The 17831-nt window shown below is 44.6% G+C and overlaps 1 protein-coding gene across 2 annotated transcripts in view; it reads right to left on the bottom strand.

Annotated features, from left to right (window-relative positions):
* Positions 1-17314, bottom strand: part of SGCD (sarcoglycan delta) — an 837085-nt gene extending 819771 nt beyond the window's left edge. For both annotated transcript variants that reach the window (XM_074313830.2, XM_074313831.2), the window contains exon 1: positions 16649-17314. The gene's annotated coding sequence lies outside the window, so the exon portion shown is untranslated. The remainder of the gene's footprint in view (positions 1-16648) is intronic.
* Between the last annotated feature and the right edge of the window lie 517 nt (positions 17315-17831).

Below are 17831 nucleotides of genomic sequence, written 5' to 3'. Positions count from 1 at the left end.
GAGTTTAAAATTAAATCCACAGCATAACCATAGGACAGAGGAATAATTTGACAATTCTTCAGAAGGAATCAAGTTCCCCTCAGACTGCGAGGGGGAAAGCAGCACACGGGAGTAGCGTGTGTTTTGGTGCTTGAAACGCTCCAGGCTCTGATGCTTACAAAGCTGTGTGATCTCAGACCTTAACCTAGGTCTTAGTTTCCTCCTGTAAAAATGGCAATGATACTTACCTCTTAAGGAGTAATAAAGACTAAATAACATATCAAACATAATAATAGCATTAATAATAATGATGCAAACGTTTATCACTTACTTGCATGCACTGGCATGTTCCTCTGTATTCTATTATAGTGGTCAGCACACAGTAGGTTTCTAATAAGCCATAGCTCTCATTAACTAGCTGATTTTCTAGCATTATCTAGGAAGATCATTCACAAACATCTAATTACAACATCTCCACAGTCCCTTACTCTAGACTCTCGATTCCAGAGTCTAGAATCTATTGCACACCATGTAGACTTGACCTTGTAGGGCTCAGTTCTACCACAAGTCATGTCTATAATTCACGAATCTTTTAAAGTAGGGCTCTTCTTTGCAACAGCTATTTGTCTTCTCTTCATGAGGTCTCAAGAACTATGGCAAGTCTTGCTCCTGACCTTTATCAGCTTGGGCCATTTTGAAGAATGAATTTAACAGTTGTGAAACAGACTATATTTTGTATCACATTACTCCAAATATAGCTTCAAACTGGGTTGCAAATCTATCTACCTGATTTTATGTGACGTTGTTTAACAGTAAATCAAATTGAATCATTACGTTGCATGCACCTGAAACTAAAATAATAGTATATGTCAACTATATCTCAATAAACTTTTAAAAGAAAAAATGTTGAATGAGATGCTACTATGGAATACTATGGGCTACTGTAAGAGAAACTGAACCGATTTCGAGAATATCCAGAAGAAGGTAGCTGGGATTATAAAGGCTGTAAAAACCATGCCTTAGGATTAATAGTTGAACGACTACGAATGTTTAACATGTAAAGAAGATTGAGGGGGTTGAGGGAAAGAAAAGGATGCTCTCTTGAAAGGTTTGAAAGGATTCCCTGTGGAATCTTGAACAGTTACAGGATGTAAGCAAGATGAAGGAGCTCAGGATAAGTAATCAAAGAGCAATGCAATGCCAACAATGGAACCACATTAAGCTACAGAAAGTTCTATATCACTGAACCTCTTTAAGCAAAGGCCAAACTATCAGATTCTAGGACTGTTATAGAAGGAATGCCTCCCTCCTGCAATATAATTTCAGATCACAGATTTCAAACCAATGCGCCACAGAGAAATTAGACATGTTAAATTGGGCCTTACATAGTGGTTTCCTTCTAATCTGAGTTACGCATATGTTTTCAAATTTGAAAAATATCATTAAACCTCCATCTTTTCAATTTCCCTTAAAAATGAGAAGATATGGCAACACTCATAGCCATACGCGGACCATCATCTGGCGTCTGATTAGGTAGTGTCTACCATTCTCTACGGCTGACAGCACTTGTTTTCCTATTACCTTGAGACTCCTAAATTAAACGATATCTGGGGTTTCTTTAACCATCAAGATTCCCTAAACCAAAAGAAACAACGTTTTTTCTAATCATCCCATGAGTTGCAGTTCAGGGTGATACGAAATGATTTCTGCAAATAATGCTGAAACACTTGCAAAATTAAGGTATTATTGCCAGACACACAGGATGGTTTATTTATTCATTTCAAGGATAGAATCAGATGGCTTCAAATATTTTCTTAAAATAAAAAGAGAGTTGATAAGTATTTGAGATACTTATATTTTCGAAAGAGCATAGATGAAATTATATAGACATGATGAAAATAATAAAAATCCACAAGTGACTTCTGTATATGGGTGTTTAGTCCCTTTATCTCTGCGTTGAATCAAATGTACTAATTTAACATATTTTATACCTACTTCATAACACTTCATGTACAAGAGCTCAACAATTTCACGTTTGTTGTTATGTTTTTGTTTTGTTTTGTTTTAAGTTGGACTAATATAGTCCAACTACCTTCCTGGACAAGGAAGGTAGGAAGGACACTGGTAATTTTCAGAAATTTCAATTTGCAGATACAAAGAAAATGACACGCCTCCTGAATGACCCATCCTAATTGCTGCATACATCACATGCACTGGGTAATCACAAAACTTTCCGTTTCTTACATCTGATCGGAGATAGGGGTTTTCAAAGAATCACTGGAGTGAGGATACTTGAAGAAGTCAGGGAGTGAGCCACAGAGTTAGAACATGGCAGTTAGAGAGTTAGATCCTTGAACTTCAGATCACGGAGGTGGTGCAATCGTAGCAGAGGACAAGAGGCAGTGCAGTGGTTCTGAAAGTGGCTCTCAGATCAGCAGCGTCAGCATCACTCTGAACTGATCAGAAATGTGAATTCTCTGGCCCCACTCCAGTCAGAACTCTGGGGGGTGGACCGAGCAATCTGTATTTTTAAAAGGAGGTGACTCTGACGCATGCCAAACTGTGAGAGCTGTACGCCTGCGGTATGTCTAGGGTAGTGGTCAGACAGGAGGAGAGAACACATCACTGAAGGAGGAGAATCCAAGGAACTGACCAGGATATTGGGGAGAATATCTCCATAGAGATGTTAATAATCAAGAATTATGACCAGAGCAGTTCTGAGGAAAGAGAGAGCCAACGAGGAGCTGAAATCTTCAAGAATTTTGGAGGCATGACCTGGGGGGTTGTAGGTAATTCTTACGAGGGAGGGTAGCTGGTAATATACTTAGATGGTCCAAACTTCAAATCAAATAGCACATGGAAAGGCCGTGTGGCCTGAAAGAACAAGAGACTGATTTTAAAAGAGGTAAACATGACCAGTGAGAGGTGAAGAGTGGTGGAAAATAAGGTAGAGAGTTGGGGAAAGAATATGATTCTTATCCTAAGACCAAATGAAAATTTTAAAGTGGTCAGAATAATTTTAAGGTGGCCAAAAGTGACAGGATCAGATTTACCTTTTTCATAGGTTCTTCTGGCAACCAAGTGGAGACGGAGATTAACGGCCAGACTCTAAAGTTGTTCAGGATTGTAAGACTCTGGTTGATTAGAGATAGGCTGAAGTAATTAGAAATGTCAAGGATAATTCCAAGTTTCTGGTTTGCACAACTGGTGCCGTTTTGCCAAGATAGAGAAATGGAGAGTAGCATCAGTAAGCTAGGAGAAAACTCTAAGACTTCTGATAAGAATTATTACAATCTTATAACTTTGTAACATGAAATATGGTGAGTGCTATCATTCAGCTATAACTATCTTATGTTAATAATGATAGACTCTGAAGGCAGAACGCTAAGGTTCAAATCCCAGTTCCAACCCTTTGTAGCTGTTCACTATTGGGCAAGTAGTTAACTATCTCATCTGTAAATCAAAATAGTAAGAATTACTTCATACATGAGAATAAAAGGTCGTTACTCTCCAAGGAAAAGACTAGTTTTTCTGCAGCTATTGTCACAAAGAACTGGTTTTAAACCCATACGAGTCCATCAGTGGTAATTTTGCACCAGTACACAAACTTCTAAAAGCCAGATAATCAGTGAGAGTCCCTCTTTCGGAAAGTCAGTCAGTAAATTCCAGTAATGATACAGAAAAAGGGCAAGTAAGTCCCTAAAGCCTCTGCTTTGGAAAGTCAGGCAATCCCAGAATTCCACTTAACATACTCGTTTCCTATTCCAGCCTCCTGCCTCCCCCTCAAAAGAAATCACTGTTATCCACTACCCTGAACTTTCTTTACATTTCTTTCCTTTGGGGGAAAAAAAATGTGTATATATATATGTATATATATGTATACACACACACACACATATATATACATGTCAGTATATATGTGTGTATATATGTATACATGTATATATGTATATGTATCAGTATATATATGTATATAGACATACATATATATCAGTATAAAGAAAAATGAGTTTAGCATTGCTTGTTTTTGAGAAAAATGCAAAAATATTGTAAATAATACCATACTATAAATAATCTAATTATTCAATGTTTTGATATCCATCTCGAGGTTAGTGTATATAGTCCCAACTCACTCATTTTCTCAGCCAAATGTCAATATTAGTTTTGGTTTCTTTATAGGTGATCTGTCTTTGTTCTCTAGATGCTTCTGAGAACATCTCTGTATGTTTTGTATTTGCAATTTCACTACAATGTGTCTAGGTATGGATATCTTGTTTGTACTTCTTATACCTATGAATTTACAACATGAATCAGTTTTAGAAAACTCTCAGGCACTATCTCTTCAAATGCTCTATCTCCTCCATTTGCTTCTTTTCTGGGACACTGATTAAACATATAACAAATTTTTCAATTTATCTTCTGTATCTTTTAACTTCTTTCTCATGTCTTTTATCTCCTGTCTCACTGTACTGAATCGGGGGTAATATTTTGAAATCTATCTTCCTCAAACTTCAGTTGTGCCTATGATGCTATTTTATCCACCCATTAAGTTGTTTATTCCATCATTTTTTATAATGAAATTTTATTGGGGTGATTTTTCAAATTTTTTTTAATTTGTTGTAAAAATTTCCTAATCATTTCTGTCACTTGCTGCATGCTCATATTTTAAATAATTGCCTTTTATTCCCTTAAAGCTTCATAAATATTAATTTTCACATTATTCTATATGTGATTATTCTAATACCTGAAAATCTCAAGTGATGAAGCCTGTTTTCTTTTCTTGCTGATATCTCTAATAATGGCTGGCTTTCTTGTGTATTTTTCTCATCTTTGACTGCAGAATCATTTTTTTTTTTTTATCTTCACCTGTGGAACTCCTGTAGTCCCCAATAGAGCACGTGTTCATCTAAAGAGGAGCTGTGGTTGCTTTTGCTGGAAGCCAAGGAACCCCAGACTCCCTTCCGGGTCCTAATGCCGTTCAGCAGTCAGGTTCCGCTTCCTCATCTTCTGGTTTGCAACTGGCTTACTCAAGGCTGATCCTCAGACACAGAGCTTTATATTTGCACCAGCACGATGTTGGTCTTTCTCACTTGCTCTTTACTCAGTACTTCTCACTTGGGTTTCAGTTTAAGGTTTGTTTCTGTTTTCTTTTGGGGGCAGTGGTTGGGTACATGGCGGTCTGAAGATTTCCCTTACTTGCTCCAAGCCTAGCAACGCACCCACACCGAGGTTTATCCACGGTCTAGGTGCTTTCTAAGACATGGGCCTTTTGAGGTAGCCTACCAAGTGAAAGTATAAAATAACTATTTTTAATTTATTATTGTAAGAATTCAACTGATGTAATTAGTATCATATAAAACTGTTCACTAACCTATGACATGTTGCAAATGTCACCCAATGATGCTCCTCCTAGCTGATCACTTCCTTCTCTGAATCCTGGTGGATTCATTGTCTACAGCATCCAGTTTAAACCTTAATTACATGCGACAGTTTATCACTCTCAATCTGCTTTGCATAAGTACATGCTGTCACTAGGTTTTCCAAGGACAGAAAGCATTGTCTTTACTTATCTTCTATTCTCCCAAGACCCCAAGGACAAAAGGCCATTGACCAAAATATAATTGTTGGTAATTTCACTGTGTAAAAAAGTTCACACAATTGAATTAAAAATAGAATTCTTGAAAACAAGCCCAAAAGAGATACAATTATAGATCTTCTCTTTTCCAAACCAATTCATCCATTTATCACAAGTAAAATCAATGATGAGAAATATAAATACTTAATACCTTTCTTAAAACTACAATTTAAGCTTTTTTGCAAAACTTCCAGGAGGAAGTGGGAAAGAAATGCTATCATCACTGCCATGCAGGAAGATGAAACTCTCAATTATGCATATAATAATGTGTATTTGTTTCTGTCTGAATCTCCCTTTCTATCACATTCTTGAACGAGAGATGGGAACCAGAAATACATTTCCTCCTCCAGGTTTTGAAACCGGGACAGACCTAATGATACAAGCACGATCCCTCCCCGAATAAAATTATGAAGAATCTAGCTACTCAGGACCAATTTGTAATCAGAGCATCAGCCATACTGTACGAAAATGTCAATCCTCGTGCAGCCTTGATGAGCTAAGATTGAACACACGGGCCAGTTTATTATATTATCCCAACTGCCCTCTTTTAAAGCTGGCAGGCCCAATTTGAGTAGAAAAAGGATTTCAGTCTGAGTGATTGTGCATCTGAAAATGAACCACCCAGACTGAAAATGTTTTTCATTTCTGTACTTTTTTTCTGAACAGAAACACACAGAGCATCCAATATAAATATGTTCTCAAAATCAAGTGGTCCTAGATATATATATTTCTCCTCACTATGATGTATAAAAATAAAACTCTTGCTAGAGTTCACAGATATTATTGTTGCTAAAAATACATGTCATTCTATAAAAATGTATTAACACATTTCAAGCATTTTGATACAGTCTTGCAGTATTTCTCTCTTTGAGCTAGTGGAGGTAGGCTGGGACAATCACACTGAAAGCTTCATTCAGGTAGCGTGGGGAAGACAGAATTGGCCAGCTTTAATTCTCAGTGCTGTGTAGTGTCTTTCTACTTCCATCAAAACAACTGATTTTCAAACTACAACAATCTCTACCTTTGAGTACGAAGTAAAATTTCCTCTTACTTTGGCTGGTATGGAATTTCCCAGCTGATAACTTACAACTTCCTTCTTTAAGAAATATCACACAGTTCTGTGCACACCCATCAGGGCGAAGCTGCTTCAGTCTCTCCCATCACTTTTACGCTAAACTCGTCCATTCACTTCCTAATTCACTCATGTGTGCAAGTGTGTGCTCGTGAACAACTGTAGAACTGAGGCTAGTCCCACAATTAGACTCAAGCTGTGGCCTTTCAGGGGAAACAACTGAACAAGTGTTTACTGGGCACATTTCTATGCTTCCTTCCAATACACCAGGATACATGCAAGAGAGTGTCACTGAAAAATCCTGAACTCTGTAAAGGAAAATCTATTTTCTTGTAATTTAGAAATAGCCCTACAGCCGTCTTTGAATGTTCTACAGAACCCCAGCTGAGGCAGCTTAGATGGAACATTTTACTTTTATTACATGACTACACACTGGCCTTTGAGAAGCTCTTTCCTAGAAAACATGTGGTATTGTATTCCTGTGCTGCAACCACCACTTCCTTGCTGGTTCTCAAAACGTGCAACTCCTGTCCCACCGGACGGTCTTTGCACTCCTTTGCCATCTGCATGGAATGATCTTTTGGCAGATACTTCCTTGATAGCGTTAAGTCTCAATCACACACAATTGTTTACCATTCTCAACCTATTTGGGGTAAGTATATGCTATCTCCATATTCTTCAACAACAGGAAGCATTGTTGTTACTTGCCTCTTGTCTTCCCAGGATCAAGGGAAAGGTCCTTGACAAATAATTGTGGGCAGTTTCACAGTACGAGGAAAGCTCATTTAATAATAAACACTGAACATGCACAAATTCAACTAAATTCAGTGAGGCCCTCCTGGGCTCCACTTTTCTCCCTCCCCTCCCCTCCCCTCCCCTCCGCTCCCCTCCCCTCCCCCCCTCCCCTCCCCCCCTCCCCTCCCCTCCCCTCTCTCTCTCCCTCTCTCACACACACAAGGGTTATTTCCTGAGTTTACATTATTAATCACTACATTTTTCCGCAGCTTAATAAACCCAGCATGTCCACATAATGGCACATTATGCAGCTCAGAAAAATAAAGAGGCAACTTGATATAAACATATGCTAACGATCCCTAAGACGTGCCATTTAGATGTTAAAAAACAAAGCCTATCATATGCTGCCATTTGTGGGGAAGAGGAGAAACCGTGTGCTTCTTGGCAGGGAAAACGCACAAGACTTGGCAACACGGTTGCACTAAGAAAGGGGCGCTGCAGCCTCGGGATAGGGAAGGCGAGTGTTATCGTTACCAGTCTGCGCTGCTTAGCTTCTGACCATTCACATGTGGTGTTAAAGAAATTGAAACCTGCCGTTTGAAAACAATTCTGCGGCCAGTCACAGGAGTTGTTCGAGTTTCCCGGGTTCCTTGTACACCAGCTACGGCAAAACCAGGCTCCCCTTTGGTGCTTGTGTTGGTGCCTTAAACAACCCAGAGTGATGCTCTCAGGGTTGCAAAAGGGGAAGTGGTCCAGAGAGAAAATATCAGAGCATATCATCCATGGCAAGGGTAAACATGTCTTTTGAAACTTGTTTCAATTATATGTATGAATATGTTGTATCTGTACGAGGAAATGTGTACAGTGGGTAACAGAATGCAGCAGGAAACAGCAGTAAATAATCCAGAGGAAACACTATTGTTTAAAACTCTGTGTGTCAGTTGTGTGCACATATGCACTAGGTAAGGATGTGAAATGTGTTCCTTAATGTACTCCATAGTGATTTGAAAGCCACAGGACGAGACTTTCTCTCAGTTCCTTTCAAGCGTGGAGTTTTGTAAGTCAATGGGAGATGGTATTACCTATTGAAGTTTGAAAATAAGAAAAGTCTGTATTTAAAACCCTGCTCTGCCACACACAGCAGTGAGAATTTGACACACGTGAACTCTCTAAGACTCAGTTTCTTGGTTTTTCTCTAAAAATCCTACGTGGAGACTTGGATGTCTGGGAATAGGGAAAAGAAAAAAAGGGATGTCACCTTTCCTTCTGATCTTCTACGTCGCTTCTCAGTATTTCCCTGCGCAGGCAATCGCCTTCCCCCCCCCCCCCCCATAATTCTGGTTTTATCCTGCCCCTCCCCCTTTCAGCAAATTTGTCATCTCTCAGTAATGTCATAATTCCCCAGTCCGTAACTACAACATTGGGTTACTGGGTGTAAGAGCTGAGAAAATACATGTAAGGAACTCAGGACCATGTTGGCACATAGTAAAACCTTCATAAACGGCACTATCACCAGTGGAAGTCACAGTGGGTAGTATGGTGGTGGTGTCACGGCGTGAGTATTCACCCTTGATGGCTGTCAAAACGCCTCCACGAAGTGAGAAGCATGGGTTGAAATGTTAGGTGCAGACAGCTAGAGTAGATAAATGATCTCCTCAGGAAATTTTGCGTTTTAAGAGAGGACCACAGAAAACCCCAAATTATTTGAAGCCCCAAGGAATTACTCTTTGATGGAGGAATTTCAGGCACCCGGACAAACTAGGGAAAGGAGCAATTTGTTCTGGTGATATGGGTAAAAAGAGAGGTGTCTCTCCCCTGCACCCAATCCTTAAATACCAAATGAAAAATAGCACCAATAATCTCACAGTAATTATGGTTGAGAGGCAAAGAGAATTCTTATCTGTGTCTTCTTTCCTTGAATAATCACAGTATTGTTACCTTGGGTTGCTTTGGCATGCCTTTTCCAAGGCAGGGAAGGTGCTGTGTTGAGATATTTCTGCTGCCTCCTTAGCAGTGGTTACAATGTTTCTAAAGGATCATCCACAGTACATTTTACCAATGATCCATGTCTCACTGTCCCCATTATGTTGACACCATGTGATTTAAAAATCCATGTATTAACAACATTAGAGTACCCTGCACACATTTCTGTGTCTGAAGATGCATTTAGGCTGGTCCATTTAGTCAGACTCCAAGGCATCCCAGAGGCAGAGAAAAGGGCCCAAGGTAGACTGTTTTCCATCTAAAAAAGCATTCAGAAGAAAGGGGAGCATGATCTGAGCCACTGCTTTGCCAACGATCCTGTGCCAGGGGCTTGGCAGTGAACTTCCATACGTCTCTAAATGTCCTTGAAAGAACATCAAAGGGAAAGCCCCATCAAAAAAGCCACACTTCCTCATTTGAAAAGTAGACTGGGAATTTCAGAAACCCGTAAGTCCATGCCAACATGGCACGGCCACGATGCTCTCCCACAAACTTCTCTGACACTCGGGTTTGCCCTACCAGCAAATCATTTCAGTCTTGCTTTCCTACTTTTCAGCATGAGCCTTATCTTTGAATGGTACGGAGTCCAGACTGTATGTACTTGCAAGTATGCTTCAAAGTCACAAGTAGCTCATCGCCCACCTGTTACTCACTCTCAGTTGTGCATTCAGAGTCCTGGGCTAGCAGCCAGAAACCTCTGGCTGTCACACTGGCTCTGGCACTAACCTGCTGAGTGACCTCAAGCAAGTTCCTTTCCTTCTCTGAGCCTCAATTGACTCATCTCTCATACTAGCTGGTAGAACTAGGTTATCTCTAACCTTGGTTCTAACTCCAGAAGCCTACTAATTTTTAAAACTTTCGAGCTGAGAAACAAAACATGTCTTTCTGAGCAACTAATTAAATGTACAGATAAAATCATATTAACTCATAAATCAGAATGTCCCTCCTAATTACATCTTAAGCAACATCACAGTGGAACTTGTCCAAAGCTACCAACGTAGTTAATCAACAACTACTGATACCATTACACTCCTCTTCCATCAGAAGAACTGCTGCCTCTGGGGACACATGACACCACAGGGTTTTCAATTCCCATGTTTGGATGTTTTTTCTTTTAGAGTTTAAGGACAATAGCCACTTTTTCTTAGCCACCTAGAATTAGCTCAGTTTTAACAGGTCATTCAGAAGTATCTTGTGCATTTTTCTATATTTCACACACTGTCCTGGGTGCTGCGGAAACAACTTCAAGTGAGCCCAGTTCCTGATCACAAGAAGCTTTTACATATAGACTGAGTAGCAGATATAGCACAGTAAATGCACACGTATACTATGGTTTAAGTGGGGGAACACACAGAAAGACACCTAACCTGGCCCTTGAGAGGTCAAGAAAGCTTTTCCCAAAGAAGCAATGTCTGCGCTTAGACCTGAAAAGCAGGTGGGAGCTAACTGAGCAAACGCAGCAGGGGAGGATCCATGAAAACGCCTCCCAATTGCTGGAGGAAAAGCGAATATGTGGAGGTGATTTAACCAAAATTGCCCCCCCAAATTCTAAAGATCCCCACCTAGAAGAGTTGTATTTGACACGCTAGTAATGGGTTCCATTAAAATACAAATCAGGATGTTTCATACTCAACACTCTGTCTTGACGCGCAAGGAAGGGACCGTGACTCATGCCAACACCACAGTAAGAACGGGGGGAGTTGGAAAGGACAGGTCTGAATTTCAAGTCTCAGTCTGTTACTTAGGAACTGGGCGGCCTGGGCCAGTTGCTTAACCTCCTAACTTCCGTGATGTCAGTGTTATCCTGTGTTCATGGCGCCTGGCACATGACAAGTGTTTCACAAATACCGGTGACCAGCTGAGTCCTTCCCACCTGCCAGAGGCTGCTCAGTACTTCAATCACTGGCCAGGACTGAATCATGACAGCAGGCACAGAAGGGGCATCCTGCTATTACCTTCAATGTTCAGGTGAAGAAACGGTCTTGGGCACATTCAATAACCAGACCATGGTTATAATAGTAGCAAGGTGGAGGCAGGCTCTGACCCCTACCTGTCTGCATTCAGAGCCCAAGTTTTAACCCCTTCTCCACTGCCAGCCAGACCAGAAAAGTAGGTTTGCCCCACTGAAATGGCAAAAAATTCCCAGCATGTTAAAGATGCAGACTCTGTAAATGTAGTAAGTTATTCCTTGGTTTGCGACCTATTCACACACAGATGGCTGTCTTTCTTTTTAAATACATGTTATCACAGTTGTTTATCAGAGTTACCTAAGGCTCAAATATCATCTCTGAGTAAGAGGTCAGGGTTAAAAGCAACAGATTCAGAAAGTAAATTTGGATCTGAAAAGGGAAAGATGACAAAACAGTTTGCTGGACACGACGTCTGGCACCTTTGGCCACTGTTCAATGAAATAGAAGGGAAAAGATGTTGAGGACACGGAGAAAACAATGTAAGTGGGCCAGAAGAGACAGTGTGTGTGATGGCTCCTTTCTACCTGCAGAAGGAAGCACTGACATATTCTGAGAGAGTCAAAAGCATTATAATGAAGGGGTCTTTCTTACATCACCGCTAGATCTAAATTAGGACATGGCGCTTGACACTTTTGACACAGCGGCACATTGCTCTGGCTCCTGTGTCACTTTGTGTCAAGTATTAGTACAAATACTGACACTGATGCATTGAGGAAGCATCTGATGTCTTCTTAAATGCTTTCTGACTTGGCACAGGAAACACTGAGGACAGCAAACATCGATGTGATTACTACCCCTTTCAAAGAGCTTTCAAAGTTGCCTCTAGACCAACTGGTTTCCTTGCCCAGGCTACACCAGTGTGGGCTGCAGCATGCAGAGCGCGTACTACTTTGGGGGTGTTTATTTTGCTGGAAGCAGGAAGGGCTTGCAGTTCTCTCGAAGCTGTCTGAAAGCGATCCACAGTATCCGATGCCAGGAGCCACAGAATAACTGGGGAAAATAGTAATGTGTAGATGCAGACTTGGGGTAGGGACTAAAAGTACAAACTCCTGGGCTCTACGGCCAGAATTCAGAAAGCCTCTAGTGGGGTCCAGGAACTCGTGTTTTGACTAAGATGCTCGTGTGACCTTGATGGATCAGCCAAGTGTCATAATCACTAGTACAATGGAGAGAAGGCTAGACTGAGACTCACAATAGTGGGTCACTGGTCCCAGTTCTGGCACCTACTAGTTCTAGAATCTCTGGCAAGTACTTGTTCTCAGCTCCTTCAGCCACTTCTCATTTCCTCAATTGATAAAGTGGGGGCGAGAGAGTGCTTGGGGTAGATCCCCATGGATCTCTGACTCCGTCGGTCTAGGATAGTGTGTTAGGATTAGGAGCCAGCACGTTACCATGTTTCCCCGAAAATAAGACCTAGCCGGACCATCAGCTCTTTGCATCTTTTGGAGCAAAAATTAATATAAGACCCGGTCTTATTGTACTATAAGACTGGGTCTTATAAAACATAATATAATATAATACAAGGTCTTATATTAATTTTTTCTCCAAAAGACGCATTAGAGCTGATGGTCCGGCTAAGTCTTATTTTCAGGGATACATGGTATATAATTAGGACCTGAGACCCTGGAGTCAACCAAACCTGGCTTCGAATTTCAGTACTGCTGCTTTCCAGCTGCTGGGCCATGGACAAGTAACGCAATTTCTCTGTGACAAGTATCATCACTTCTCTGTCTCAGTTTCCTAAAGTATAAAATGCAGATGATAATAATAGTGCTTACAGCACAGTTTGTTTTGTGCATGTGTGCGTGCACTTGTTTATGTGCACCTGCATGTGTGTGTGTGTGCATGTGTGTGTGCATGTGCATATGTGTGCTGTTTGTGTGCATGTGTGTGCGCGTGTGCATGTGTGTGCATATGTGCATGTGCATGTATGTGTGTGTGCACATGTGTGCATGTGCTGTTTGTGTGCGTGTGTGTGTGCACTGTTTGTGTGCATGTGTGTGCATATGTGCATGTGCATATGTGTGCACATGTGTGCGTGCGCATGTGTATGCATGTGCTGTTTGTGTGCATGTGTTATGTGTGTGTGTGTGTGTGAGAGCAACAGGCCCAGGAATAAAAAATGCCCAGGACAGAGCCCTGCCGAGTGCTCAATACCTGTTAGCTGTGGCCACCCCTGACAAGGGCAACCAGAAGAGCTGTGTGCTGTCCCCTGAAGCTACTGTGATTAATGAGGTCTGTGGAAAGGTAACCCTGGCTGAGCAATCCTTGGGCTCGTCCTTTTATCAAGAGACATTCACAAGAAATGAGCTTTTCTAGGGAGGATGGGACACCAGATGAGGTGTTAAACTACATCTCTTAGGAGGAAATTCGGGAACAAATTAGAGAATGGTGCTATAACGTCTATTCCACATTTACCCAAGTGTGGTTCAGGGATGACCTGCTTTAGGATCTACTGGGACGCTCATAAAGTAGTCCATTCCTGCTCCTATTGGACCAGACTCCCAGGGGAGTGGGTCCAGTCACTTGCTTTTCTCAGAAGCTACCCAGGAGATACTTCCATAAACATGGGTTAGAGAATCACTGACAAATGAAGTGATTGAAAGCCCCTCCCCAGAATTCTCCAGTCCTAAGTTTGCCCAGAGGGAAACAGAGATGGCAGAGGAACTTGTGCATCTGTATATTTACCAAGAATCTCAACTTCTTACATTCGTGCTATCTTCACTGCAGCTGGGTTCCAAGCGGGTGCCCAATTTCTACATAATTCATGACTCCCCAGAGGAACAAACACTAACCAAGGGCTAGCTATTTAAGGGTGTGGATTATATCAACTTCCTCAGAATGGCAGTGTGGTTTATAAAAATTAAATAGAAAAACTAAGTGCCACTCAGCTTCCTCTGCCTCCTCTGTTCTCCCATCCTTTTTCTTCTCCCCACTGACTTCTCAATCCTTGGCCCTATTCCTTCCCTCACACTCTTCAGATTTTTTTGCCCTCCCTCCCACTTCTCTCGCCCATGGCTCTCTCCTCTTACTTATTCTTTACCCTCCACCCTGTATCTTTCCTTCTCTCATTTGTCTCTTTCCCGCTCTCCTTTTGCCTCTGTGTATACCTGTGTGTCTCTGAGTGCCCTGTTGTTCTGCCTCTGTCTGTGAGTCTGGTTGTTCTCTCTGTCTTTCTGGTTCTCATCCTGCCCTTCCTGCTTTTCCTCTTTGACTCTGTATGTCTGTCTGTCTCTCTGTCTTTCTGTCTCTTGGTCATCCACAATACCTCACTGCTGATTCCTCCTCCTGATGCTCCATTTCCTGGGTCCCCTCCCAACAAAGAGCCTCCAGGGAGCCTGCTTCGGGCTAGGCATGCGTGGGCCCCGTGCTAAACCTGCCAGTGCCCTCTACAAGTCAAGAGACTCACTCTACCTACATGTTCTTGGTGATCTGCTGCCAGAGAACCCTGAGATGAAAGTCCCTCATGAGGAGGGAGTCTAAATTGGGGCTAAAAAGATGCAACAGCAAGTACCCAGTAGTAACAGCAGGCCAAACATGCCCTCGTACCCACAGCCTCCCCTGGAGGCAAAAGAAGCCTTTGGGCGAAGCGCTACCAGTGCAGGGTTCTTTTGCATTTTGAGTGTCCATCACTTCGTTTCCATAATACAGACAGCTCCCTGTACCATAGGGAGGCAGCGCAGTGGCTGGCGGTGCCGAGGGGGTGTTGGGAAAGCTTTTAGCATCTCAAAATCTCCATCAATCTTGTCAAAGGCAATAAAGCACCTTAAAAAATAAAGTCTAAGTAAAAACTGAATGTCTTCTATGCAGGCACACTCCAGACAACTGGCCCCCCCGACACACACACACACACACACACACACACACACACACAGCTTCTCCTCCATCTTCCAACCCGACACCTACTTCTAAGTACCTCCTTTATAGAGATACCAGAGCTTCTGCCATGAGCAGGGATACCTGTCCCCAAATCTACAGATGGGCAAACTGAGGGATGGAGGGGTTCTGCAGCAGATGCTGCTCTGGAGTGCCACCACGACCAGGGTCCAGAGTACTCTGCACACTCAAAATCACCAAAGAAGGTTGGGTTCAGAAGAAACTTTTCGAAGCAGCCACACCCTCTCCTAATTTGAATCTCAGTGGGCAGGTACAGAACTTTGTCTTTCTCTGGTCTCTTTCTGGCCAGTTCTCAAACTCAACCTGTCCCCACACTCAAGTGTGCACACCAAGTGTACACACCCTTCCCACACACACACCCCCACCCCTCCATCTGAGTCTCAGGATGAGTAAACTCAGGTCAGAGCTCCTGGAGCTCCAGCAACGCCTCCTCCCCTTGGTGGAGTACAGAGAGGCGAAATGCTGAGGTTTGGCTCGCAGCCCAGCCCAGGGCGCTGCATACCCGCAGCCAGGGAGCATGAAGAAGGCTGGGGCTTGCATCTGAGGAACAGCCAAGTCCCCATCGCCCCAGCTGAATGGCCCCTCAGTTGCCTGCAAGTTGAAACCTCAGTCAGACACACAATGAGGCCGCTGTTTTCCGACAGGAGGCATTTGGATGCCTCACACACTCACCAAATCAGGCCTGAGAGCAGAGAGCGCATTTCCTAACTCATGTTCAGATGCGCCCCTAGAAGCGGCAGCAGCAGCCTGGGCCTCGGGGAGGGAGTGGTTGCCAGCCACAGGAAGCCCAAGCAAGTCACCTGTTGGACTCTGTTTGCCCTACATCATGCGCCCACACACCCGCACCGCGGAGCTGGGCACCAGGGATACCCGCTCCATCAACGACAGATAAATGTCCCTCGCGCCTTTTCCTATGGCTACTTTTCCTGCTCCCAATCACACACATACACACTTCCTTACTATTTCTGTAGTCACTTCTCTTTAATGAAGAGCGCGTAGCCTCCCCTAGGGGCCCTGGTTGCCCATGATCTCAGAGAGTGCCCGCTGGCTACGGATCTCCAAGCGCTTGTGCTGGGTGCCCGCTTAACGCGCCGGCGGCTTCCAGCCCCAAATGGCGTGTTTGTTGTTGGGGAACAGTCAGTGGTCTGCTCTAGGGGGCCCCTTTTCTCCTTGGGAAACAGAAAGGGTCTATCCTTGGTTTAGAATTAAAGGCATTCAGGGAAGCCCTGAAGGCAACTGGCTTGGGGGAACAAATGTTACATTTTGGTGCCAAATCCCGGGATAGGTTCAAGGAGACTCAACTTTCTCCTGTCTCCCAGCCATCGCTGCAAGCTCCTAGCTGGGGGTAAAAGGCGCCTCCACTACGGGGCTACTCACCCTTGGGTATTGACGCCGCCCCCGAAGGGGGGACCCCAGCAGACTGACGCGCGCACGTGCGGGATCCGCGAAACGCCTTGGGTGTCTTGCTCCTCTCCCCTGCCACGCGGGGAAGGCTACGCGCTCCAAGCGGGGCAGCCGAGGGCAGTCGATCCCATGGGTGGCGAGTTGGCAGAGGACGCGCCGCCCGGCTGGGGGCGCATGGCTCCCAGAGCTGGCACAGGCTGCTGCGGGGAGAGGGGCTCCCAGGGAAGTTGGCGGCGGTGCTGGGGGCGGACTTCGGACTTCGTGCTCGCTCGGGCTCCAGCGGCCGGGTGCGCAGGGATAGGCAAGGGACTCGCCCGTGGAATGGGGGCCAGCGTGGGCCAAGCGGCTACGGGAAGCCTGGGCTGCCCGCCGCCTACAAGGAGCGCAGTGGCATCGCACTGCCTGGAACCCCGGGCAGCGGCTGGAGCAGAGACTGAGCGAGAGAGCCGGGCAGCCTCCTCCTGGCTGCCGGTGCCCCTTGCTCAGAGCCCGGCTCGCCCCAGCCCGCCGCGCCCCTCCTCCTGGCCGTATCCTCCTCCCCTCGGCTGCTTCACCGGCTAGCCCGTTTGGGCTTGGGCCAGAGGCTGAGCAGAAGGCGGCCGCAGAGCCTGCAGCATGGAGGGCAATCTCGCCGGCTCGGGCTTGGGCTCCGGCAGCGGCAGCAGCAGCCGCCGCCTCCCGCGCGCCCACGTGCCGGAGCCCCGGTGTGCGCGCTCCGGCCGGCTGGGCTGGAGAGACCGAGCGAGGGCGAGCCGTGGGTGGGGGTGGCAGGGAGAGCCCGCACACCCACGCAGCAGAGGGGAAGCCACCGAGAGCCTCCCGAGAACGAGGGGCTGCTGGTGTGCAGCCCTGGGAAGACTAGTGTGCAAGGCTCCCCCAGCTACCCCTCCCTTTGCGGAGATGAGCGACTCGCGGGGTTGGGGATGGGAGGGCGCTCCACTCTGAAGGATCAGCCCAGAGTGGCAGCGGGAGGTGGCTACGTGTCTCTGCCAAAGGGACAGGTGCCAAGTATCCTTGAACCCCCTCACCTCTTCCCTGCTTAGAATGGGGTTCAGAAACACCAGCGAGAGAGTATGCGGGTTCCCAGCGAGAGCTCGTTCCGGCTCGCCCGGCCTTCCTCCCCGAGTAAGCACTTTTCCCGTTAACCAACAGACTC

The sequence above is a fragment of the Rhinolophus sinicus genome, chromosome 5, assembly GCF_057876585.1.
Source record: "Rhinolophus sinicus isolate RSI-liver-muscle chromosome 5, RSI-T2T, whole genome shotgun sequence".
Lineage (NCBI taxonomy): Eukaryota > Metazoa > Chordata > Mammalia > Chiroptera > Rhinolophidae > Rhinolophus > Rhinolophus sinicus.
Note: the sequence above shows the minus strand (reverse complement) of the source record. Positions and strands in the feature narration are given on the sequence as shown.